The sequence below is a fragment of the Ambystoma mexicanum genome, chromosome 6q, assembly GCF_040938575.1.
Source record: "Ambystoma mexicanum isolate Mex_15411 chromosome 6q, UKY_AmexF1_1, whole genome shotgun sequence".
Classification (NCBI taxonomy): domain Eukaryota; kingdom Metazoa; phylum Chordata; class Amphibia; order Caudata; family Ambystomatidae; genus Ambystoma; species Ambystoma mexicanum.
Genome location: NC_090937.1, coordinates 1,493,345,320 through 1,493,357,652, shown reverse-complemented (window position 1 = coordinate 1,493,357,652; position 12,333 = coordinate 1,493,345,320).

The following is a 12,333-nucleotide window of genomic DNA, read 5'->3' as shown; positions in this document are numbered from 1 at the left end:
TTTCTATGAAGGACCAACATTTGCAAACACAATTGGTCTGTACTGTGTAAGTAAATGTTCTCAACAATTGGTGGCAATTGAAATAGAATATTCATTGCTACATTTGCGTAGCAACTTACACCAGTTACATTTGAAAATTTGAATGGACCAGATAGTTCTGTGTCCAAGTCATTTTTTGGGAGTGTCTGTTGCTTCTTTGAAGAAGTACCTGAGTTACTTTGCCTAATAGGTTCTTCTTTGGTTGTGGTAATTGATGAAGTATTAGCTTCTTTTACTCTATTTGGAGGATTTGCAGTCCAATCCTGTTGCATTTCAGTTTGAATTACTTTTCTTTTACAACGTTGTCCTTTCTGTGGAACAGGATATGATTTTAGATGGGGAATGTATAGTGAACCTAGTCTATTGTATTCTAAAATGCAAGGAAAATCAGCGTTTACTTTACTTGCATCAAAGTTGATTAGAAATAGACCCTCAAGTGTACGTAAGCTTGATAGTAATACATAGCTCATGCCTTCGTTAAAGACTTTGTTACCAATATGTATCAATGCTTTGTCTAGGGTAAGACCTTGGAATTTATGAATGGTGACTGCATATGCAAGAGTTAGAGAAAATTGTTCTCTGCATACATACGTGTCTTTGAAGAGAAGGAATTGAGCTGTTGAGCGCCCTATCCTTTTTACTTCTAAAAGTTTGTCAAAGAGAATATTGACAAACTGAATGTTGTTGTCATGTGGGTATGTTTGAAAGCCAACAACTGTACCCAGGGCTCCATTAGTCCTTGCTCCACCTTAAGGTTACGTTTAAGCATTACTCTACAGTTTAAGGATAATTTTAATATTTTCCCCAACCCAGCTGTGTTGGAGATAGAATTTTCTAAGGTATTTAGTCTTGTTGTGGCTTGTTGACACATGGGTAGTGTCGTACCATGTACGTCCAGTTTGTCTGTGGAGACATTTTCAATTATTGGTTGCATTTCTTTTTTCATTGAATTTGGTACAGCTTGCAAGAGTTGGCATTAAGGCCATACAAATGACATTTGTGTGTGCTAATTGTTCCATAACATCAGTAGCACATGCATTATCACCATAAAGTACATGGATGTGCCGGGTTTTCAATATTGCTTGTGCTTCTTGAGATAGTACACCAACTCTAATACTTTTTAAAATGTTGGCGTAAGTGAGGTCTGCAGATTGACGCATGTTTTCTGTTAATTCTCTGTATTGGAAATGTTGCCAAAGATTGACATTTCCTATGCTGCCAACAGTTTTACGGCAGAGTTTGCATCCTAAGGTTTTGAAAATAGGTTCACCTTTCACTGGTGTCAATTGCAGGAGATCTCCGAAAACAATAATGTCTTTTCCTCCAAAGAGTTCTTCGTAGTTTGTTTTAAGTACTTCTTGCAAACTGAGGTGAATCAAAGCTAACATTAGGTTGGAGACCATGCTCACTTCATCTATTAGTAGCATTTCCATTTGTTTTAATACTCTGCGTAGTTCCATTGCAGTTCCTGTAGAAAGTTTGTAATAGTCTAATTTGTTTTGGTGTTCTACTGGAAGGAGTAGTAATCGGTGTAAAGTGACTCTGCCTATGTTTTAGGCAGCTAAACCTGTGGAGGCAGTTACAACAGCTGATAGTTTGTTGTTTGTCAATTGTTGAAGGAACTTGCTGATGATTTTGATTAAGAATGTTTTGCCTGAACCAGCTTCACCACTGACGTATAGCAGTATAGGTTTGTAATTTTGGCAGGTACATTCTTTATTTTTGTGTTGTACACCATGTGCAATTTCTTTTGTTACTTCTTCAAAAATGGTGTGCTGGTCTTTGTTAAGTTTTGATTGTAGTACAGTTTAGTCTTCTGTATCTTCTTCATAGTAACACATGGGCCCTCATTCTGAGTTTGGAGGTAAGGGAAAAACGATGCCGGTAATCCTCACTTACCGCTACGGGCTATTCTGACCAACCAGACCACTATTAACGGCATTGGAAAGTACGATGCCGTAAATAGCGGTCTGGGCGCGCACACGGGACACACCATGCCGGCATTAGCGGCATGCCGTAAACCGGAGAAGATCACAAGTGGGGCGGACATGCAAATAACGGCCTCATGAAGGCGGAAAAAGTGCATACCGGCATGGTGTAAATACCGGCATCGCCGATCAGGCGTAGAGAACCCTGAGCAGTGTTTCCAAGTGCCACAGGTGCACACAATCAGCACAGGTGGAGGCAATGGAGTCAGGGCCTGTAAAAAAGGAGCACACCCACACACCACACCCCTTCCCACACCAAGATGATACCAATAGTAGTAGCATTACTGGAGCTGGAGGCCCTGCTTGCAATGCCTCAACATCAAACAACAACAGCCGCCACCACAGAGGAGACGCAGGAGGAGAAGGAGGGTGAGACAGGCCCAGCATGCCCCACCAGTGCAGCGCCCGTTACCATGCAGGCAGCCCCCAATCCCTCGCATCAGAGCCAGTCCTTTCAACCTAACCCCTGAGCAGATCCACACCCTGTACGGTCTGGACCGGGACACCATCACCACCATAGTGGACCTGATACACAACGACATAGTGAGCCTCATAGAAATACACACTGCCATCCCCACTCTACTGAAGGTAGTGTCTGTGCTCCACTTCCTTGCCACAGGCACCTACCAGCACACAATGGGGCACATGCATGGCATATCACTACCCTTATTTTCCCGGATAATGAACCAAGTGCTGAATGGCCTCCTCAAGCACACAAGGGACTACATATACCTACCACAGACTCACCAGGAGATATTCGATACAAAAGTTGCCTTCCATGCACTGGCAGGCATGCCAGATTGTGTAGGTGCCCTCAACTGCACCCACGTGGAGTTGGTGGTCCCGCATGGCATGGAGGTGGTGTATTGCAACGGCAAGCAATACCACTCCATCAATGTGCAGATGGTATGCAACGCCAGCAAGATCATCACACATTGCTGTGCCCGATATCCCGGATCAACTCATGACTCTTTGGTCCTGCGGAACTCCACGCTACCACGCTTCATGGAGCGACATGCTGGACGACGTGCCTGGCTGCTTGGTGAGTTGCCTGACTGGGCCATGGCAGTGCATCGGGGTTGTGAGGTGGGTGGCTGCATACTCCACCTAGGTGGGAATGGGGGGGAATGCATACTCCACCTGGGTGGGAATGGGAGGGATGCATACTCCACCTGGGTGGGAATGGGCGGGGGAGTGCATACTCCACCTGGGTGGGAATGTTGATGTCAGTGCACCATGTGCACATCACCGAACACTGTGCCTCAAAGCATCTGAAACGGTACATGACACCCAAATCCCATAGTGCTGAAGTAAGGCCGACACCTTTCACTACATGACTAACAGGTAACAAGGCCACATCCCACAACACATGCACCACTCATCAGCGGCCCTCACACACCGTAAGGCCATCTTGCACTATGCAGTGCATATGCACTATGTTGCTGTCTCCAGCATATCACCACACAGGACTATCATCCCTGGGAGTGCATTGAACTGAGCCAACCAGGGATACCACAGTGTGTCACTGGTTCGGCACACCCATAGGAGTGCTGCATGTCACCATGGAAATGATCAGTGCAGAATGCCATATATTGTACTGACTACAGCCAACGCTCCCTACTACCAAATCTCACAGAACACAACACATCACTGATTTTACTCCAACACTGCTGGCTGCATATACGATGCACGTGCAACAAGATGTCAGTGCACACCATGAATCATCTTGAAGATGCAACCCACACCATTAGTCCATTGCACAGGACACATAGCTGGACCTGAAATGGGGTCAATGCATCCATGGACATGTGCATGTGGGCACAAATTACCTGCAGCCATGTGAGACTAGTACAGTTGTCCAACATGAATGTGCAAACATTTACCTTCATTCCCCTCTCATGCAGGTGATGGTGGCTATCCCTTGAAGCCGTGGCCCCTGACCCCTGTCCGAAACCCACAGAACAGGCACGAGGAGGACTACAATCGTTCCCAGACCCGTACACGTGTGGTAATTGAGCAGACCTTTGGCCTGTTGAAGGCACGATTTCGCTGCCTCAGCCGGTCGGGTGGGGCACTCCTCTACAGCCATGAGAAGGTAGCCAAGATCACCATGGCATGTGTAATGCTGCACAATATGTGCATCTGCCAGAAAGTGCCCCTGCCCCCTGACATGGAACTGCTACGCCCCCTGACATGGAACTGCTACCACCTGATAATGATGAAGGGGAGGAGGAAGATGTGGCAGGACATTATCACGGTGCCGATGCACAGGAGGGACGTGCTGTGCGGAAGTCAGTGATCGCACAATATTTCTGACACACAAGTCAGCAGAGGGTGACATAATGGTAGGACATAGGGCACTGGATGTGGGGATACATATACAATATGCACTGTGCAAGATTAAATGACACATACACAATGATGAATGTCCACTCTGGTTATTTTTTTGTAACACAACCGGTGTATTGAAAGTAAAAATATGAACGTGAATAACAAACCCTCCACCACCCTCCCCCCCTTCTCCTCCCCCCACAACTCCCCCACACACCCTCAGCCCCCTCCCCCTTCCCCCACAACTCCCCCACACACCCTCACCCCCTCCCCCTCCCCCCACAACTCCCCCACACACCCTCAATCCCCCTCCCTCCCGCCACAAATCCCACACACCCTCGCCCCCACTCCCTCCCACCACAACAACCCCACACTAGTCTCATAGGGTCCACAGAGCCCACATGATGCTGCCAGTACAGTCATTCAGCACTCCCGGAGCCAGGGGGAGGCATGTCCAGTCGGCGCTGCGCACAGATCGACCGACGGAGCGGGCTGGTCTGATTGGAGTTGCTTGTGGACGGTGTGTCCTCATGATGGGGCTGTTGTCCCGGAAGAGCAGCCTCCAAATCATCGGCTATGCGGCCGAGCACCTCGCAGAGGCAGTTTGTGTTTTCGGTGATGAACTTGCCCAATGCCCTCAAATCCGCACGCCACTCCTCCCTGGCCTGCCGATTGTCCTGCAGAAAATCTGATATTAGGGCAGAGAGATGGTCAGCCTGCTGTGCCCCTGCGGTGGCACCAGTGGCCCTGCTGGGGATCGGGCTGCCATGTCCTGCCGGCTCATCCTCCCTGGGACTGTATATGAGACTGATATGTCCCTGTGTCTGTTCTTGACCAGACTGCTCCGGTGTGTTGGCATCACCAGTGTCACTCATGGATACCTGGGGGCTGGACAATTGTGCTGGGGTGTGGACTACTTCCACATAGTCGTCCTCAATGGTTCCCCAGATTTCATTGGGGCTGCCCTCAATTGCAAGGGGGGCCGTAGCTGACATGTCTCCAGCTACACTGGACTCCTCTGAACGTGTTGCTGGTGGAATATGTCCCAGTGGTGGTCTCCTTGCTGGGACACAGCACCCCCTGGCGTGGCCCCTGGATGTGGAGGGACGGTTGCTGTCTTGTTCCTCACTGTCATGCTCAATGCCTGTGGGGGTGAATGAGAGGGACTGCATGAGTGATGTTTGGATAGCCAGCATACATACATTGGTATGATAGCACATCCACACAATTGTGGGTAATAAGCAATTGTGTAGGGAACAGCACGTCATTCCATACATGGGAGGTACATGCAGGCATATGTTGGTGTCACTCATGTTGGCCAGGTACTGTGCTGTCTGACATGCACACTATTTAGATCATTGATGCTGTGTGACTCATGGAATTTGCTACTTTGTGTGGTATGTGTCATGTACGTTACGGCCTTGCATCAGGCAATGGCTTCTGTCTCACTTGCTTCGGCATACTTTACAGGGAGTGTGTGTGTGGCCGACCATGGCAACACTCTTTGGACAGACATTTGCCATTGACTTTCATCACTTTTGGATTAGCAACTTTTGCTTTGGACACTCACCTCCATCAGCTGATGACGTGCCGCCACACTCCATCTCTCTGACCCATTCTATGGATTCTGCCCCAATCATGCCTGCACATGTTTTCTCCCACGGTGTGAGCTTTATTGGAGAACTTGGTCTTCCTCCGGTCTCCAAGGCCTGGGCACGGTTTACAGAAAGAATGTTCCACATCCTCAGCCGCAGGTCATCCCACCTTTTGCAACAATCCTTGACTGTGCGGGGGGTGTTGCCCACTGCGCTGACCTTCTGGCATACTAGTTCCCAGATTTTTCGCAGCACAGCCTCCCTCCTCATCTCACTGCTGAACACAGTCCCAGCATGCTCGTGTAGGGTGTCTACGAGCAACTTGAGTTCCTCTGGGCTGAAGCGCTCCTTTTGGAGGAAGGCAGATCCCTTCTTGGGTGCTTTTGGCATTCCAGGATGGTTTGATTAACTTTCCAGATGATCACCAGTGTCCAAGAAGTCCTGTGTGGTGAGCATGGCAATGGATTGTGTTTTAAAAGATGGCCGTCATACTCCACCCAATCCTTTGCGATGACGCTATTTCTGGTTCCGCTATTTAACAGTGACCGTAAATAGCGGTGACCGTAATCAGTGGTCACCGCTATTTCCAGTCACCGCTAATGCCACTTTGGACTATGGCGGTATTGTTATCTACAGCGCGCTTCATACCGGTAAGGGCTTTTGAGGGCCCATTTGCGGCCTGGCACTAGGTACCTTACCGCCATGGTGCTAAATTCGTGCCCGCAAAGTCGTAATAGCCCGCTTCTGCCAGCTCGGACATGCTATTTGCGCCATGCCGGTGAGGGATGGAACTTACCTCCAAACTCAGAATGAGGGTCATTGTGTTTTCTACTTCTGTCATAGCTAATTCTGCCTCACTTGCTATTAGTGGCTGTCCCAGTGGTTCTTGGCTTCCTGTTACAGAAGGTTGACTACTATCGGAAATGTCCTTATCTAGTTGGGCCTGGAGTTCTTCTTCGTGTTGCTGTTCATTGTGCAACATTGTTTTGTACTGCGTAAAGTTCACATCGGTGATAGTACTTCCATTTGCTTTGAAAGCGTCTTCATAGCAGTCACAGTTATCTAGTATCTCTTCTTCTGTTCTCCATGGTTTAAAAAGTTGTAGCAGGGACATGTAATATAGTTCTTTCTGTTGAGGAGTTTTTAATGACAATTTGACATGATTAATTAAGCGTTGTTTGGTAAGTTTCACAAATAGCTGCATTCACAATCTGTCACTCTATATCTACCTTTGTTTTCATCGGGTTTTATATTATTTTTGTATGCAGAGTTTTGGGCTATGTGGTATAGACACATGGTTTCCAAAGTGGTACTGCTGTTCGGGTAGTATGTGTCCAGTAAATTGTTTTTCAAAATGTCTTGGCTGTTGGGATCATTTTTGGCTATTGTTTCTATGTCCTCATATGATTTGAGAACTCTTTTTCTAGATTTAGTAGGACCAAGACTTAGTGATACTATATTTTCAGATTTTCCATACAAAGCAGTACCGGTTAAACAATCTGCAACTTCATAGGCGCCACATTCTCTATGAGAGAGCATTTATATGCCTAAGCTGTACAATTTCTAAGATAGTGTTTTGTCTGATGATAGGTCATTCCAGAGGTCTTGAAGCTCTGTTTTTTCTGCTTTTGTTAAGTAGGCTGTAACATATCGTGCAACTGCAGTGGAATTGTCTGCAATGTACTGCACATCTATGTTTGCATTCCATAAGAGGGCAATGATTGCATTGTAATCATTGATATATTTTGATTCTTCTGTTCTTTTTATGTAATACGTATTCTTAGGTGATTTACCTTTAACACTATGGGCCTCATTACACGGACGGCGGTGGACCAAGGAGCTATTAGCACCTTGGTCCATGCCGGTAAAATACTGGCACCGGCGTGGTGGAAAGGGGATTTACCGCCCTATTCCAAGGTTGGTGGGCCGGTAATTCCCCCTTCCCCCATTGCCCTTCCCCATTCCCATTTTTGCCCCATAGGGCATAATGGGAATGGGGAAGGTGCTAATTACGGCACCGCAAATTGCGGTACCGTAATTAGCTCCCTGGTCCCTTTGCGGGTTGGTTTTTAACGCCTGCAAAAAGCAGGCGTTAAATTCACCAACCCGGAAAGGGACCGCGTAGTAAGGCAGTAAGGTTTTACCGGTACCGGTAAACCCTTACCGCCGTCCGTGTAATGAGGCCCTATGTCTAACTGAAGACATGAAGTTGTTCACTTCACATGTTTCTGTAACTGGTCTAGGGAAACCCAAGCAGCATTTGGTGTAGTATTTCCCTTTGTTTTTGTATTTGCGATGACAATATATGCCACATTTGTGTCTTTGAAATTGTACAATTTGTGCATGAAGGTCACTATGTCTCATTTGTGAAGGGATTTCACAAATGACATATTTTTGGATGAACTGCAAAACAGTGGCATCACTGTCCTGACCAAATTTAGGAGCACCTTTAATCCATAAAATCACATTGATATGTGGTGCTCCTCTGGCTTGGTATTCTTTTCTCTAAAAGAAGCGCACTTCTCCGAGGGGAGGAACAGTTTTATTAAAAATAAAGTGCAGCATAGCAATGAAACGATGGTAAAATATCATGAAACATTAACAGGATCTAGAGAGCAAAGTTCTCCAGGTGTTAGTATATCTATGTTGGTTTTGTTTTTGTTTGATATGCGTAGGAAATCACGTAAATCTTCCCATGCATATTCTGCACAATTTAATGTAACAAACCAATTGGGTGGTCCAAGGTTTCTGATCATACAACGTATATCTCTGTGACGTCGGAACCAGTATTCTTTCGTACCACGCATGTTTGCAAACAGATTTGTTGTGCTTGATTGTAAAACCTGATCTTTTTCTTGCACTTTTTGGATTAATTGCGTTGCTGAAATATTTTGAAAGTGGGTTCCCGATTTCAATATGTGTGCAACTCCGTAACATAGGGTTGCTAGTTCACTTTCAAAGAGTAGGTGGAATATGTATTCCACATTTTGTCTAAATCTGGGCTCTTCAGAATACATTCGTAATGAGCGGTATTCTGATGCTGTTATCTGAGTGGGTCTATCATCGTATCTTCCTCCTTTGCCAGTGGGAAATAGCACAGGAAAAGCATGTGCTTCTATATTTTTTTCCGATATGCTCATTGGTGAACCTTTGGTTTGTCGCATTTGGGAAGTTTCTTGTGCATCATCTATGCTGTCATTAGAGTGCAATGGATTAATTGTATAATGGTCCAAAATATTGGATACTGCAGCAGGATCCAGAAGTTCAAATTGACTAGTTTCTGGTGACTCTTGAATTATTTCAGTTGTTTCCCTTAAGCTTTTGTCGGGGGGAAATTCTGCCGGGGTCGGCTGGGCCGTCCGCAGACCTCCGGGCAGGGAGGCTCCAACTCCTCCCGTATATCCCGAAACCAACAGAGTATGAGACACACGCAAGAAGCAAGGTGGTTCTGCTGTTTATTAGACAAAACGGCAGGGATGGGTCAAGGATCGTACGCGTCCGTCCTGACACACACACATTCGTGGGGCTCGCAGGCCCTTTTTACCTTAGTATGATGCGCTACTTGCGTCACCTTGGAAAGTTTAACAAAAAACCTATCTCCACTCTGGATTGGTTGCTCGAGTGGTAGGGTTAGTATAGCATACGTATAGAGAATGGTGTTAGTGGTTGAGGGTCAGTCAGGTGAAATACTTGGGTTGTCCCTTCAATTTGATACATGAAAATTGTTACATGAAGACCCCTGAGGATTGGTCAATGTTAATGGCGTCAGTGATAAGAGCCCCATGTTCTGATTGGTCCGCTCACGAGCCTCCCAGTCTGGGACCATCGCTGTTCCCAGCTCGCGGTGCACCTGTCATTTGCAACAATGTTTCACTAGGGGTATGTGCAGACAATGTGAGGATTTATTCATATGCTGGAAGGCCGACTACTCCCACCGCCGCAGATGTTCATTCGGTCGCTTAATTGTATCTGCCTGTGTCTTGAAACGAGGGACCCAGGGGCCTCCCTCCCCCTGGGCTTGGCACCCTGTCAGGTTCGGCTTGGTCACATGAGGTGGGACCGTGGTTGAGGCAGAATTCTGCACAATTAATATTGTTTTTTCCACTGTGTGCCTGCTTTAATTTGCAGGTGTGATCTTGGCGTTGGCTTGCGGCATGCGAGTTTGCAACATTGTGCCCTTGGCTGTCTGCTTTCGCCGGGCTCATTCTGCAGGGTCAGCAACCGGACTCTTGTTCATTTAATGTTCATGGAAGCTCTTGCTTGCGGCCTACTTGAGTCTGGTGTATGGGTGGAACCGTTTGGTGCACAGGCGCTTTAGGTTGTGGTATCATATTGTATATTTCTCACTATGGCACCTGGGTTTAGGAGAAGCGTGAGCAAGCTCTTTAGATGAGTTCATTGTGCGTCTTGCGTTTCTGCATTTTGAAAAGCCTATGTGAAAAATAATAAAGATGCACGTCCGTGGGTGTGTTCGTCACCTATGTCATAGCACTGAGTATGTTCTTCGTGTGGATTGGTGTGGGAGTGTCCAGTGTGCATTTTTGCACAGGTGTGCTGACCGTTGGCTAGGTCGTCATGGCATCTCTAACGATGTGTTAGTTTATTCGAGTATATTCATGCCGCAGGTGTCGGCATGGGCAGGGCGGGCTGCTGGGCAGGTGGGTGGGCACATCCGTATGTTCCTGTACCAGGGTATTTGGTCGTCTGGTAGATAGGCAAACTCCTCTCGTGGCGGGTGCCTAGGCCCTGAACCTCTAGGCCAAGCACGAGAGGGGATTGGCGGGAGCCTATTGTTCCATTCTCCCACTTCAGTCCCCCCTCTGGTCGACTTGTCGACCACAAACATATCCTTTTCTTTATCTCCTCTCACTCTCCATATTTTAGTTATTCCTCCCAAATGTCCATAGTGGTTAACATGGTCTTCAAATGACCAATACATATATGCACAGGTTCCTCCAGGAGTGCAGTATACCCATTTCCCTATGTAGCTCCTTGGGTTTCTTGGGTTTTCGAGCTTCACAGATGGTGGGTCCAGGTGGTTGGTGATGATCTGGTTGCGCAACTTCTCTCTCTCTTTTATGATTGTGCCTGTGTGTTGGCCGTCATCTGTTGGCATCAAGGGGTGCATACCAACCATTTCGATCATCTCGTCTGTGGTGCGTTCCTTCCGGGCCTTCCAAAATCTTATTATGATCAGTGTAGCTCCAGCCAAAATAGTACATCCAACTATAATCTTCAGTCCATCTGACAGCCAAGATGGCATCCATGACCATAATATTGAAAACCAGCTCTCATCCTTTTTCACAGCTTTACTTTCATCCATCATTTTGGAGTGCATCTGGGCCAATTGTGAAACTGCTTCTGTCAGTGTACCATTGTCAGCATCGTTGGCAGGGATGAATGTGCAGCATGATTGTCCTATCTTTGCGCAAACTCCTCCTTCCATTGCTGTGAGGAGGTCCAGTACATATCTGTTCTGGAGTGCTACCATTCTCACAGCTCGCAATTCCTCTTTTATTGCGTTGAATCCATTTACTGTAGAATTAATAGTCATCATTAGTTCCCATCGAGTTATCTGGAGCCATTTTGCGTTTGCGTAAGCCTGTAGTCCTGGATGTATTATTGAGGAGAAGAACATTGCTGCTCTGCTGAATAGTCTGTGTTCTGGCGGAATTGAAGTGAGTGCTGTTTCCGACCTTCCCAATAGGTAATTTCCTATCAGAGGTTATCCTTGTCTTTTCTTTCTATTCACGGCAAGTATTATTGCCGTTGTTTTTGTTCTCTGGCCCCTTCTGAGGTTGTACAGATCTCTTCTTCCTCTTGTTCCCTTCATCCATTTTGGGGAAGTTCGCCACGTTCACATGTTTCTGGGGTACCACTAGTGATGGTACATTAACGTGCACCATTGTGCATATACCATTCCACAGAGGGGGCAGTGTGTGGTGTGCCTTTTCTCCACAGGCCCAGTAATGGTCCATTACTACTGCTGTTCCTGCTCCCCCCTCAGGTAACTCCATCACGCTTGCACAGTTGGTGTTGTATCCTACGTCCACCTCTCCTTTATGTTGGTAGCATACCTTAGGCGCAGTTAGCGGCAGTATTGTTATTGGGTCTTCATCCTTCTCCATCCACATGAGCATGGGTACGTACTTGACCCAAGTCATCCAACATCTATGGTTGTGTTCATCAATAGTTGAAATATTTTCTCTTGTTATCATGTTGCTGCCAACCACTCCTATGTCCCATCTGTTGTCCATGTACACCTTCCCTGTTATTGTCACCAGTGGCCTTTCCCAACATCCTTTTTTACCAGGAACTTCAGTGGCGTACCAATCACATGGTAGGTACTGTAGTGTTACTTTCTTTGTTTCTCCTTTTTC